The sequence below is a fragment of the Gallus gallus genome, chromosome 6 (genome assembly GCF_016699485.2).
Source record: "Gallus gallus isolate bGalGal1 chromosome 6, bGalGal1.mat.broiler.GRCg7b, whole genome shotgun sequence".
Classification (NCBI taxonomy): Eukaryota; Metazoa; Chordata; class Aves; order Galliformes; family Phasianidae; genus Gallus; species Gallus gallus.
The window spans coordinates 6,547,868-6,563,545 of record NC_052537.1 but is presented as its reverse complement, the minus strand read 5'-3'; the positions used below and the strand labels follow the sequence as shown (position 1 = coordinate 6,563,545).

The 15,678-nt window shown below is 39.2% G+C and overlaps 1 protein-coding gene across 1 annotated transcript in view; it reads right to left on the bottom strand.

The window, feature by feature from the left end:
• PCDH15 (protocadherin related 15) overlaps positions 1 to 15,678 on the bottom strand; it is a 990,968-nt gene that overhangs the window by 730,634 nt on the left and 244,656 nt on the right. The window contains exons 6-7 of the mRNA XM_046942815.1: positions 3,340 to 6,211; positions 26 to 69 (exon numbers count right to left, since the gene is read on the bottom strand). The gene's annotated coding sequence lies outside the window, so the exon portion shown is untranslated. The remainder of the gene's footprint in view (positions 1 to 25; positions 70 to 3,339; positions 6,212 to 15,678) is intronic.

The window sequence follows — 15,678 nt, the reverse complement described above, 5'->3', positions numbered from 1 at the left end:
GTATTCTACATTTTGAAGGACTCACCCTTTCAGGAATGCTCCAGCTTCCCCATTTACAACATCACCCAGCTGTGGAGAAAGAGAGGTAACGTCCAGTTAGAACTGGGAGTGCTGAAGGAAATTGTAAAAACACACTGTGAGACAATCTACTGAAGATGAAATATTCAATCCATTCCTGTGACGAAGATGGGAAAAGGAATGGAAAATATCATAAAACAAATGCATTCTCTTGACGAAGTCAATAACAGAAAAACATGTCTTGTTAGATTCTTCCACTTGTAATCTCTGAGACCTGGTTTGTGTCCCGCAATAAAACCACCAGAATTCACAGCCTTCTGAAAAATCTCCTTGTAAATCAGCCCAGACTTATGATATCATTCAAGAAAGTTAAGCTTTTGCTTGCCAAAAAGGTAAGTAGGACAAAGAACCCTCAGAGTCTTCATCTGCACTGTTTTTAGCAAGGCGTACTTAAGGTGTAGCTGCGCCCAAGCAATGCCCTGTGCTCACTGTGCCTCCCCATGTCTGCAGCCACATGGGTACCCTGCCCAGTGGGACCTGGGGAGAGCATCACAGCATTGCCATCCGAGTGCCATTATAGTACAGAAGTCAATGTGTACTTCATTAGTTTGTATGCTCTTCTGTGCTTTACGATTAAGTATATTTCCTCCAAGTAATAATTTCTATACAGCTACCAAGCAGCTGTAAAGGTTTTTGAGATCCCAGACTGAGATCTTTATGAGGCATGCAAGTTAAACAAAGTTAGCTGGTTATTACTACATTAGAGCAACATGAGCAAGAGCTGTCATGGACTGAGGGTGCTTCTCTCACAGCTGACACAACCACCAAGAGCAGATCTGCAGGTCAGCATGTGGCAGAGCTCAGGGTGGCAAAAAATCCTGTGTGTGTGTGGGTGGACAGGTGAGGTCTGTATTACTGGGGCTGAAAAAGGCATCTACATCTGTGCCAGAGTCAGGCAGACACACAACATCTTTACCCTTTGCGTGTTGTGTTAATAGCACTGAGGTTTAAACAACTCGTTCACTGTCACCTCTGGTAACCCCTATATCACGGTTTCCTCCTCCTCATAACCTTTTGAGAAAAGGCAGTGAGCATTCCCTTGTCCACCAGTGTCTACAAAAAGCATGCATGCTCACTGCCCACACCCCATTGCCTGCCCTCCCCAGCTGCTCCATGTTTCAGGGTTAGGGAATGAAGCTAAGTTAAGGCTATAGTGGTTTTTATCATGGGGATGTTTCCACCTCTAGGCCCGAGATGGGGCCTTTAGGGCTTGGGATCATTACTCACACACCTTCTGGGCACACCCTTGTCTCTGCTGCTGCTGCCCCTGATACTAGTCAAAGTTGGAATGTCAGCACAACTATTCAGCTCGTCCTAACAAGTCGTCACATCCCCAAAATGCTCTTAACATTCTGAAAGGAACAGTATTTCATTACACATCTAGTATTCTTAATACTTACAGTGCAGGCTTCAGTGTATAGCTGAGTGCCGTGCCTAACGAAGAGCATTTTCATCACCAACTGACAAAGTGTCCAAAAAGTTCACTCCCTCCTACTTGAGATCTCCTGCTCTCCCGTGTTGATTTGCCCATTTCTAAAGTCACTTTTCATGTCTGTTACAGCAATTGTTTCTCTTTTGGTTAACGTTGATCATGACCATTTACATCTCAACTGCAGTCAATTTGCTGTTACAAAAGGTTTCAGTAACCTCCCCTGCACTCTTATTTTTTGCTATCCTTCCCATAGTCCAGTGCATCTGTTCACCTGGCTTCCTCTGTTACTATACCCTCCTTTGAACTTTTACCCTCCATAGCCTGACAAACAAGGCTCTAATCACATTTTCAGAAATCATGAACACTTTGGTTTCCTCCTACCCAGATAACAGCAAGAGCTGTACATCTTAATGAAAGGTACAAACTACAGCAATTCAGAATGAAAAGGTAAAACAAAATTCAGCCCACACCAGAGGGTCATCTACTCCTCACTCCTCTTCCTTCTTTCTGAGAGGATTTCAGTTGCTGTCCTCTCCCTTCCCATACCATTGCTCATCTCCCTGTAGTCCTTTCCTTTCAAAATGCCCAGCTGAACCTCAGCTAATGCATTAGGTTCTATTTAGCTGGGCCTGTGACTTTTTCCTGCTGAGGCAGACATTTAATTATGTGCTTTTTCTCACTTTCTGTGACCATTGCAAAGTCATTAATGCACATAAGCACAGGTAAGTGTTCAAAAATATACTTTTTCACAGCATACATTTTATTTCTGAAAGCATATCTAGCCCTATTATCAACACACTGCCCGTATTATGATGATGCAACTCAGATCGTTCAGCTTTTCAGTCGGTCAATACTAAAATCAATACAGATGTGACACTATGGCAGAAAGAGCCAAATGTTATAAGAAAATGGACTGAATGTCAGATTTGTTTTGTTCCTGAGGTCAGCGATTTATACAATCTGTAATGAATGCAACATCAAGATATGAAAGGGAGATATTTTGATATCTCTTAATGTTTCCTGCCATTCCAGCTATGCTTTGTGGCTCCAGCTCATTAAATACAAGAAAGCCACTTTAAAAAATGACTGTTAACACAGAACTAACCTGATTCACGCTTTCCATGTGCCAAAATCCATGAAATAAAAGCAAAGCCCCCTTCCAGGCTCAGGTGAGAGAGGTGTGACAAGGCACAAGCACTGGACTGACAGACATGAGGTGATGATGCCCACATGCCTCCCCTTGGTTATGCAGCTGCTCCTACATGCAGACATCTACCATCCACAGGAAGGAAGGGGGTCCCTACTGGGGGGAAATGGAACAGGGAAGAGCAGATTGTAAAATAAAGCTCGTCCTGCATTGAGCACAGAAGGTCAGGTCTGGGCAGAAGGACTGGAGTGAGTGAAGCTGTCCGCAGCACTACTGCTGAGTTAGACAAGCTGGTGGCAGCTAGAGGGGACAAAGGAAGCCAATGAAAGGGAATGCTGTCGGAATCTCTGAGAGCACTGCAGCCATCCCATGCTGTGGCATGGACAGTCTAAAAGGGGCTGAATAAGGCTATATTAATTGGCAAATAACTTAATTAGCTGCAATTCCCTGCACTGAGACTTATCATCTGCAAGGAAGCCCCTCATGAAAAGACCTGGGAAGGACCTCTTAGGGACTGACCTGTGGGGTGGATAAGGAACAGCTCAAATCAAGGTGATGAAACAAATATTGGGAGAATTTCTCCATTCCTGGAATCCTCTCTCCCACTTTTTCAATAAACACAACCAAAACGTTTGTAATACATTACCACCCGTTCTAAAACATTCCCTCAGCTTTCACTTACAATCAAAATTTCAGCTGCTATTGATTCTCTTCATTTCTTCATACCATTGGGAAACCAAGTCCCGTGGCAGAAGTAGTAATCCTGACCGAAGAAGAGATCTAGTTAGTGTAAACATGAGAGTTTCAAAGGGGATTGATTTAAAAAGAAAAAAAAAAAGCTGTCTAAATAACTTTTTTTCCTCCTCACACTGAAATCAATTTATCAATGCAACTAGTCTTGCGGTGTGTTCACCTTTTTCTGTTGCAAAACAAACAAACAAACAAAAAACTAACTAAAAAAAATGACTAAGAGATCACTGCAGCCTCATGCAGTTCACTTCTGTACGCAGATAGAAAAATCAGAAGACTTGATGCTTCACAGGTAATGCTTGTCATGTTTGTCCTCTGTCCCAGTGGACAAAAAGCAGAAAATTCTAATGATGGCCTGGTGATTTCAACATTTCAAGAAGCCAGACTCAGGACGGTTTTCACACCTTAGTATACACAGTTGTTGTTGACATCCTACTCACAAGCGTAACTGACTTTTCCAGGTTGCTCTATTCTTTTCTATACATTTTATACCATGCCAGGTATGACAATTCGTTCAAAAAGATAAGTGGAGAAGTCAATGTGTTTTCCAGTTTTGAGAGTGTAAACTGTAAATAATTAAAGAGCAGACTGAGAAACTTGAATTCTATGTCTGCTTGATTTATTCGCTAATGTTGTCAGTACAGTTTCCTTGTACTTTATATTAACATACTGAGCACTATTTCTACCTCCCAAATTACCTCAACATGACAGTGTAGGATTAAGACATTTCATCTGCACAGTCTCAGGTAATTGTCAAGGAAATGATTATCTCTTGTCCCTCTCTTCCCAAGTGGTAAGTCATCATCTCATTTTTGTTTATTTCAGGATAAGTTGAACATACTTTAATCTTGGAAGCGACTCTCTCTTAAATCCTTCTTTTTTAGGGCATTGTGTAGAGGTGGTTTTCACTTGGTAGACTGATCTGGACATTGCTTTATAGCATAGTACACTACATGAACACTCTTTTTGACATGTCATTTAAAAAAAAAAACAACCTGAAGCTAACAGTGACTACATTTCAAGCATGAAATGTAGGGTCAACACAGCAAAGTGACTATATTGTGGTTCATCAGTCTGTGACATTATGACACCGTGGTGCAATTTTGCCTGATGTCATCATGTAAGCTGTGGCTTGTCACACAATTCAGTGATCGCCTTGTGTGACTAGACAATGGCCAAAACATGATGCCACTTGAAGGTTCATTTTAATCACTGCAGGCTAAGTTATGACTTGGGATGAGTTGAAGTACCACAGCAATGACGTGCGCATCTTTAATAAACAAATAACCAAATGCCATTTTGTATTCATTATTAGCAGAAGTAAATCACACCTTTCTGAAATTAACAGCTCAACATCAAATCTTCCAAGCTTACCTTAAATCAAGAAGCTTCATGTATAATAAAATTGGTATCTTAAGAATTCAGGTTATACATATTTTTAACAGTTGGAAGTACTGGAAATAGGATGTCTGTTTGATATTCCAATCGGAATCTAGTTGTTCAAAATGTATTTGCTTAACCACACAAAATATTAAAACAAACTATTTAGTTGCTTGCAACACCTGCTGAAGAAATGACACAATACCTTATTGAACTCTAACACAAACAGAAAGCTACTGAAGCAAGCTTACCGTCAATTACTGCCTCAAGGTAACTTCAGAAAGAATTTCTTCTAATCTCCAGCAGTATCTCTTACATCATCTTTGTAAAACTTTAAACATTTTTAAAATAGCACATCAGCAACTCCTACTTCCTACAATTCAACTCACATGATAGACAAACACTTTTAGTGGCTTACTGAAAGCTGAAAAATTAAAGCATCTTGCTAATATGGATGTGCATACCTATGAAGAGCACGTCTATGGAGTATGTATTCTCTTAGTAAATGAAAGGACATACTAGAGCAGATTCTAGAGCACAAAGCAAGACAGTGCAGTGAAAAATACCACTGGTGCCAAGCACATTGTTCCCCCAAGCTATTAGCGCCGAGGAATTTTCTAGGCACATAAGACTTCAATAGAAGTAATCCCATAAGTCATTATCCAAGCCTTAATATCTATTTTATGTTTCATTTTAATTCTTTGAGTGAACTCCTAACGATTAAAGGTCAGAGGGACAACTTCCCTTGTCTTCAAAAGTGCCCAAACCTCCCTCAACATCATTAATCTGGAATGTCATTCACTGTCATTATAATTCAGAACAACCTGTGAGGAAATGGGAACAAATCCTGTGAATAGATTTCATGAACTGTGACTTACTTTCACCATATTCATTGCAGTAACATTAATATTCTGAGAGGACAGCACAAATAATCAGGTTGAGGAATAATAGAGAAAAGGACAGGGTGAGGAGCTTCACAGTTAATATTTTTCACTACTGTGCAAGTGTTGAGACAGTAAATTGTTAGAAATATTCAGCAAGCAGTTATCCATGAAGTTCTCCATCTATTGTGTGCAAACAAGAAATGCATGCGAAAAAGAAATTGCATGCGAGCAAGAAATGCCAAAAAAAAAAAGGTTCTTTCTAATGATGACTTTTTTTTCTTAAGTGAATAGTGAAGAAAATAGATAGAAAACAGACCGAAATATTCAGACAGAATTTTAAAGATTTCTAGTGCAATACAGAGCAGAATTCCACCCCAAATGGGCAATGACAAGCACTGAGAGTGACTAGACTCATTAGAACATAAGTTATCATCATCCACACCAAATAGATGTTTCCGACCACCATTGGGATATTATCATCATCAGAAATCATGAGTCTTCACACAGCCTGGGTGTTGTCTCTGTGATATTACTGGTGACCTGGGGAATGAAAAACAAAATAGTTTAGCGACAAAGTTTGAGCTTGGTACAAAAACGGGTGGAACAGCAAGTATCACCAGTGAATGAACCACTGGGTGGAGCTGTACTGGATGGCTTGGTAAGCTGGGGACAAGCAGGCAACCACCAAATATTAAGCCAAAGGAAGACTAAAGAAAAAGGATGCCTGGCTTCCAAAATGGAAGATTCCATCTGAAGAAGCAATACCTTCAAAAACAGCTTGGGAAAAATGATCAAAGAAGACAGAATTTCTATATTTGTATTTAGATGATTGCCAATCCAAAATCTGAAATCAAACCTGCTCAGATGCATTTACAATATTAGCTTAAAACCAAATATTTTGCCTTTACATTCCTCATCTTTTCGTGTTTATCCTTCTTCTAATGTAAAGTCAATCTCAAAATACAAAATACAATCCTCATCCACCTGCCTCATCCCATCCACCTTTTCATCTAAACCATTCACTACATTTATCCTAGATTTGCAAATAGTTTTAGTACTATAAACTTTGTCATTTCAATTAATAAACTCTTCAGATGGAGCATACTGCTGTGTACTATTCACTCGTTTATTTCACTGAAGGGAGTGTAAGCATACAGGGACCAAACTATGGGTCTGAGATAGGAAAAGAGCTTTGAGAATGGGCTCTTGACTGAAGAGAAGCAGCTGATGTTCTCTCATAAAAATGTCAGGGAAGAGCAGACAACAACATTAATGTAATAGAATTGCTGGAAATGGCTTTCTTTCCTCCACAGCACACATCTGTTTAAGAACACACAGCAATCACTTCGCTTGTATTTGAATTCACAGAGAGAAAATCTGCGGGTAACTTGAGATTCCTCTCTGCCTGTTCCACTCTTTGCTTTGTTGTTCTATTTTTATTTTTCTTAAATGTGTGTGTGTGTTCCTTGTTTCCGATACAAACAGAAGAATTATTTTCTTCTCATTCCTTGCTGCTACCATGCTCTACTGATTGTATTACTTGATCATTACACTTTTTTCCCCTTCTATTCCTAGCATTGAGTTCTTTCCTTAAGATCCTCAATGCTGCTCCTCCTTTCTTGCTAAGTTCTCCTTCTCTCTCCACTCCCAAAACCTCTTCATTCAACATTTGTTCTTTCCTGCTCATCACCCAGTCCTTCTTAAGGGCTCCAACTCTTTGTAGGAAGGACTGAACCATGCGCCCAGGCCCAACAAGGTTCTTTCTATTTGCCTGTTGTTCTGGCTTGCCTGTCCTTTGGTTGCTTCCAGCAGTACTCCATCATCACCTTTCCCATGTGCTCCCCAAGAGTGAAAGAGCAAAACTTACAAGATACTCTTTGAATTTTGAATGCCCTTGTATTCAGGCAACAGTTCTGAAATACTCAACATTTGTTTCAGAGATGCTGAGAGCCCTTTCGTTCCTCTAGGGAAGGAAGCAGTCAATTTCTTGCTCATGGAATGGAATGAATGTAAAGGGAAGAAAATTCTATTTTTATGAGTGAAGCATAATTTCTAGCATATGAATTACGGCTGCAGTAGTATGTCTTTTTTTCTCATACTTTTATGAAGTGACATTTGTTCCTGGCTAGAGAAATACATTATCTAGACAAAAAGATAAGTTACTCTCAGCATCAGTCCCAACGTCCTTATAACAGGTTGTCAGGAAAACAGGAGTGAAGGACACAATCCTCGTGCAGACAAGGAGGTCAATTTTTTTTTCACTGCCATTTCACCTCAGTTAGCTGACGAAAAGTGTTCTCACAACAGCCTCCTTCAGTTCCCTTCATAACCTCCCCTGAGTACTACTGCCAGTAGGATAGATGCTGCCAAGGACATAATAGAAGCAAGGTGAAATTCTGAACAGCAAATCTGTCATGGAGGATTCAATATAGAAGATGCCAGTCAGACTGAGGAAAATCATATTACAACCCAAAACAATTTAAGGAAGCTACATTCCAGCCACTACTGTGGTAGTAACATAGAGATGGCTTTGACAGAACGCAATCACAGCACAATGGGAAAAAAGAAACGGAGTTTTGAAATCTAGAACAGGTATAGCAATTCAGAAGAAGCAAGTGGGATAGGAAAACCCTTTCTACCTCCTCTCCATTTCAGCTCTGATGCAGAAAAAGGTTTGGAGGTATTTTGTCGTCACACCTATGGCAAACAAAACACTGCCATCACAAACCACATGCAGCACATTCTGTATCAAAATAAATAGATTTTAAAATTATTTCTGTGTGGTGATTGTTGCCTGCTGCGTTTTAGTATAAGGGGATCTTTCTGAGATGGCATCCAGCTGTATTAGACATGTACAAATGGATAGTTTCTAACCTGTAGCACTTAGAAGGCTGAAACAATCACAGGGACAAAGTGATCTACGTGGTGGTTTTGCTGTTTTCAGAGTAGAATCCACAGGACAGACAAAACCTGTTAATTATGACTCTACATTTCCCAACAGTATATTTGCATGAAGTTGGAAAAAACTGAATCTGTTCTGTGCAGTGGTGGTAGAGCCATGCAAATAAGACATCAAAGCTCTCAGCTCACAAGGGTTCTCTATTCAACCTAAAGTACTTAGCCATGTTTGGAGATGAACCCCCAAGTTCAGCTGTAGTATTAACCCCCTCCTACACAGAGACAAGCAAACAAATAAACCCTAGCTTAAAAGCAGCAAACCTCCCAGAAAATACACCAAACCATTAAACTGGAAAAATCAACTAAGAACTACCTGAACTTCCCATGGGAAATGGCCATTCAGCTTAATAGGCTTTATTAATGATTTCTTTAGGAATTTAAAATTACGCTTTCAATTTTTAATTACAAGAAATACAGAGACATCAGAAGTGCAGGTAATAGGAATTCACAGCTAGAAAATATCAATTTTTCAATTCATTTAGAAGTTTGTCCCAAATCTCTTCAAGCTATATATGACCTTCCCACTGCTGAAATACAGCTCCAGGACAGAAATGTGCTATTGTCATTTTAAAATTCTGCTGATAGCAGAGGATGTCCAAAGAAAGACAGTCAATACAAAACCTGCAAGGAAAGTTTTTGGGCTCTTTCTGCACATCATAAACACGTTTGAAATGTTTCCCTCAATGTGCATCTTATTGATCATTTCACTGAAAGTGCTCTGATCTGAAACATTATATGACAGCAAATTAGGTACGTTTGCTATTAAAAAGAGTCATCAAAAACTCTTCAGGTGATGGAGAATCTGTGGCACTGTGGAGTTCTAGGATTTGGACTGATGTTGGCACATCATTCGACTCTTTTTCCACTCTCGATCAGCTACCCTGCATCATATTCCTGTCCAACATTCTGAAAGGTCAGTATCATCCTCAGACCATCTACCTCTAGATAAATCATTGCAATATTTAATTTTCCTCGCCACTGAAATACTGCACTTGTTTCAAGACTTCAATTTCTGGACAGAAAGACTTGCTGTTGTGGCATTTCTTCAGCTGAATTATAGAGCCAGTTACCATTAAGTTTTTCCTGCATTTTCAGTTACTTAACACACCCCGTGATTCAGATTTACAAAGAAAGTTCCTTCACTTTTACTGTCTGGCACAGGTCAGCCTTGCAGTTTCTCTTCTGTTTTGCCAGAACCCTGATGCAAAAGAACTGAAGCCCCAGAAAAATCTAACTTCTCAGGTACACAGACGCACCATCACCTTGATGTAAGTACATGAAGCAGAACTGGCTGCACAGAATTATCTGGAAGTCCACCAATTTTGGTCATCTGCATATTTATCAGCAACACCTTCATTCCTTATTCACAAAACATGAATACAAATAGTATGCGGCATTAAGAACAAATCTCTTAATGGGATGTCATGCATCATTCAGCCGCATACTTCATAACAGCCTAAATTTGTTGTGTCAGCGCGATTACTTTTATCATCTAAACTTGTAATCGCATGAAAAATTATGCCAAGCTTGTGAGACAGTATTTTTTTTCCACAGAACTCTTGACTGGCATTAATTATGCTCTCCTGCTGTTTCAAAGGAGAATTTCAATATTAAAATGTTGGTGCTTTCTATTTTGGATGAAGGTTTCAACCAGTGTCTCAGCAGTGATCCAAAGCCCTACTATGCCAACAGAGCCCTGGAAGCAAAAACAACGTTCATTGTGTATAAATGGCAATATCCACTGAGTTCTAACAGTAGGGACCAAGTACATATGACAACACATTATCTACACATGTTCTGTAGACTCACTCCTGCAGGTTTCTCCAACCAACACACAAAAATATTTTAAAATATACCTATCTAACAAAAGATGCTGCTAATTTTCCTGCCCAACAACTGTTCTGCAGGCAAAACATAAGGCATTTGCCATTACTATTACTCAAAGAAGTGAACTGTCATGGTTAGAGGTCTGTGACAGATATTGCTGCGGTAACATCACTACAGCTCAGCATTTTGCCATTAACTGTCACAAGTCCATTCACTTTACAATACAGCTGCTGCAGACACTTGGAAATGCTGCAAGGAAACCATTCGGCTTTCATCTGACATTGGCCTGGGGCCAATGTTCTGGTACCTTTTCCCCTAAAAGAAACCATCAAACCATTGGGAAGTACTTACAAAATTACCCTACCTACTATAGACAATCAGAAGAAGCATTTAAAAATGGTTCCAGTTCTCAAAATAAATTGATATAATGCACTGTTTTAACTGGAACACCTGCCAATCAATAATTTGAAAGTTCTCTTCCTTGAAGCAAGCAGTGGAGGGTGAAGAAAGAGTGGAGAAAGAACAAGGTCTTGGAATTGATAAATAAACCCTATTAAATTAAAAAAAAAAAAAGTGGTAAAAAGTAATCATTCTGTTTGAATGCATGTTTAATCCATTGTGGCATCTACTAAAACAAGACAGGCACGAGCTGAAAAACACCAATTTTGGGCTAGCATGCAGAGTAATGCACATAGACTTACATTCAGAAAAACGAAACATCTTTAAAGTGGAAGAAAGTGTGTCCTTCTAAAGGAAGATACTTATGTTTTATTTCTGATACTGTTGCCTACCAAACTTCTGAAAGCTTCTCATCTCCCACCCATGGTTTCTTAAAGCTAGATCCTTTAAAGTTGCATGCATCCAGACGTATTCCTTTCTGCTCACATTCCTGCTACTCTTTCCACCGTCATCACCCTTTTCTTCTAGTCATCAGCAAAAATAATAAATAAATAAATAAATAAATAAATAAATAAATCACAACATACTATTCCTTCTCTTCCTAAACACGACATTTTTTGGTACCCTTATCAAAAGACAATGGTTGGTGGCTACTTGATTCTAGTTAATCATCATCTAATAAGGCTGAACTGTAATACAAAGGAGCAGGGTTTATTAATTAATCTCACTATTACTTGGTGAAGTAGTAAAAAACATTGAAACTGATATTAACAGTGGAAAAGCTTTGTGTGGAATACTAAAAATACTGGTGCATACCACTATTTTTCAACCAAAATACAAATTAGAGAGACAAAGGTGGCCTTACCGAATATTCATGCGTGACCTGGCAGTTCATGTGTGAGTAAGAGATTTCACTCTCTCAGATCTTCAGTTACTGTACTTTTATGTCATAATGATAACTATATTAGCACAGCTTTAATAACCGTAAAGACCATCAGATTTAAAGGAATGGGATTAGGATTCAAAGCCTTGAGGAGCACTCTGAAAGGCAGATTGAAAAGGAACTGAGAAATACTACACTTGAGAAAGACCAATCATTTGATAAAACAGGCACCAAGGAGCAACTGGCAAAGAAATGCATTTTCAGAAATGAACCTGTCACTACCTTAATGAAGGGAAAAGGAGTCAAAAGCTTCACTCCTTTTCCAAAAGGGAAATACATTCAAATGAATACAACTTACGCTACATGTTAGCTAATCCTTCCACTGTATTTCGGAGTGATGAATCCTCACCAAGCATGCTGTGTCTGGCTTCACATCCTGCATGTCCAAAAATGTGAAGCAATTGAGCAGAGTCAAAATAAACCAAAGAGAAAGGCCAAAAACCTAGACATCAGGACTTATGTGGAAGGTCTCAAAGTAATGGAGTTGCTTAGACTACAGGAGAAAAAGCATACCCAAGAATGCAAGCTGCATACAGATCAAGATGGAAAGAAGAGACAGCAAAAATGAATGAACTCTTTTCTACAAAAAGAAGCACGGGATAAGAACTGGCTAACAACAAAGAGAGGAAGAAAATCTCTTGTTAGATAGTGGAGAAGTATCTTTAACCGCATTGACAGCAAAACGCTAGACCAGTAATGGTGGGGAGACCGGAATTTCTACCATTCTCTTGTGAGAGAGAAGGTCTTACATGGAGGTGACTTAAAAAAAAACCTTCTTATTTTGAAAGTGCTATTCTATGACAACATTAACTTGTACATCAAAAGCAGTCCAAAGGAGAGGTGTTCACAGGACAATAAATCATCAAATATCTGTGCTTCTGTAGCAATGCAAGAGAACTTTGTTTTCATAGTTTCCTCTTATTATTTTCTGCCTTTACAGAGCAGCTCTCCAAAGCTCAATCTATAAATTACACAAGACCAAAGGCACTTTGCATTACTATATGTATTTTTAGATCCGAAGTCTCCATAGTTCTAGATTCTAGAGAAGTAGTATCAGATAAATACTTAATAAAATTTAATGGCAAAGAAGCATTCTCTTGTTTATACACTAAATCATGAAAAAGACAGCTACATATGGCATCCAAGAGGATGGAATTAATTAAGTTTCTTGTTTTGACATATTACTGGTGTGAAAAGAAGGAACCAGTATCTTTGCAGGAAATAATTTGAAGTCAAGAGCTACCCACCACTAAGAACTCAATCCTGCTGTCATCATCCCCAGCACCTCCTTCAAAGCTTCCACTGACCTCCGGAATTCCTATATCAAAGCAAAGTTTTTATCTTAAAAGACCTCCTTCAATTATTCTGAAACTTAGTAAATAGAATCACTGTTTTCCTTCCATCTGCTCAGAGCGGAGACTGGCAAAACTGTAACACAGTGGGAGTTTAAGGGTTGCTGAAACAAAATTACTATTATAATGATGATTACTTCACTCCTGTGTCTTTTAACAAAATGGATGTTCAGAAAGGCCGATGGTCCTTGACATTTCTTGTTTTACTGTTATCTGAGATACCAAAGTGATTTCTGAGTGTGCGGTCATTTTTCATTACTGCTCATATACAAAACATATGCCTGAAGTTAAATTTACAGGAAAAAAAAAAAATGTCAGATGGGAATTTCAATACACCAAAACATCTTGGTTGAGAGATAAGTGGAGGTAGAGACACAGATTTTCAGAATGGAGTGCTTCTTGAAGCTCTCATCTTCAAAATGAAAACAATCTTAGAGTTAAGTACTGAGTACTGGGAGAAAGTTTCAAGCAAAAGTGTTGAATGCCCCATGACATAGCCAGGGGATAACCAACATCTCGTTTACTATAGGGCCACAGTCAACCTCTGAGAGGGGGCTTCAACATCCTTTGGCTGCCCACTTCACTCTTCCTCATCTGGGTCAGACTTTGCACCCCAGTGCTTTCCTATTGGAGCGCTGATGCTGAGCTGCACTCTGTTAGTGATGGCAGCGACCAAACGTGGCACTCACAACCACTGTTTGTTGTGGCCAGCTCCCTGCCTGATTCTGCTCTTCCTCTGACTTTCTGTTTAACACTCAAGGTGGTGATTTTTTCCACTTTCTAAGCCCCAGGAGATGTCTTACATGGAGACACAGTACGTGTCAACATGACTCAGCACCTCCATCCTCACAAGTGACTTGCTGATTAATTAGCTGAGCCAAACATCAGCCTTAGGGCTATAATGAACAGACACGTTTTTGACCCACAGACCTTCCCATAGCACATCTTAGACCTACAGGCCAGAGGCTTACTGTGATTTCACACAGAGAACATCAATAAAGATAAACATCTACCAAGAGCTGTCATGCAACAATCCTAGATGTAATGTACCCATTTCTGACCCCAGTCAGAAACAAGCTTTAAAAAGTTGTATCTTGACAAGTTTTTAAGAACAGATGCAAATTAGAAATATATACATAAATGTTAGAGTTGTGACAAATACAAAAGGTTATTGAGTATTGACAACAAAAAACATCAAAGCTGATCTGAGTAAAAGCAAAAATGAACACTGAAGTTAGGAAAAGAATACTTAAATATAATGGCAGAGGTGATAAGTCTTGAATATTGGAGCATATGGTGAGAATATTTCAAATGAACCTAAAGCTACACAACACAGATAAGAGGAGTTGTCAGAATAGCACATCCCTGTAATCAATGTGTCCATAGTCAGATACCTTCACTTTTTTTTTTTTTCATGAAACTAAAAAGACAAAAGAGAATTAATACACTGTTGTGAAAGATAAAAACAGCCCTCTTCTCAATGCCTGCAACAGCTGACTTCCTGGAGTGTTCCATTTGCCTTAAAGTGTACTTCTAGAGAATCCATGTGAAGACTTAAGAGCCCTCAGTACAATCTTTTCATCTTTTACCCTGCTGCCTGGGTTTAGGCTTCAGCAGTAAGCTCACATTCTTGAACTAAAATACCATCTTTCTGCTCCTTCTGTGTTGCAGGCTTTACTCTTCTCAGCGTTCAGGCATCTATTTATTTCTCATGCTGTACAGCACCTTGGATTTCCGTGATTTACAATCTAAATGCTTTTTGTTGTTGTTGTTCTTTTTTTTAATACTACAATTATGCAATTCAACAGCAAAAAAAAAAAAAAAAACCCAACAAGAATAGAATTAATATCAAAAACAAAGCAAGAAACGTGAATAGCTGCAACTCTCCAGCCTGAAATATCCAATGGGTGCTACCAGAGCTTAGGACATTAAGCCATAATGTCATGGAAACAGCAGTGTGTTCAAGTACAAAGATCACTGGCCCACTCTGATCAACATCCTATGTGCAAATTCTCTCACTGCCATGCCCCTTTGGTATTTTTGTCTCTTACATCTATGCCATTTATGCCTTCTTCTCATTCCTTTCAGGCACTTCTAGAACTTATTTATCTTTCCTTCCTTTTCCTTCCTTCCCTCACTGTTGCTGTAAGAGCTCATAAAGCACTGGGAAGAAAAAAGACTGAGATGGGAAGAAGCAGCAGAAGTATCAAAATGATGAGTGGAAGAAAAGTACCTGGTTACTCCTGTTTCAGTGCAGTAAGAGCACCAGGAGCAAGCTTAGCGAGGGGCTGCCAGGGCTCACCTCTATTACACTGTTTGAAGACCGTCAGTCCTGCAGGAGAGAGCGCAGCAGCAGCTACTCAGCTAGACCAAGCCCTATATTTTTGTTGCCTATTTAGAAGATTATTTATTGTTCTGGACTAAAAGTACCATTACACTATCTAATCCCTTATTGCAGAAACATCCACAGGTGCTCAAGGCAAGGCTGGGCTGTATGAAGGTCAACTTAATAGAATAGTATGTAATTT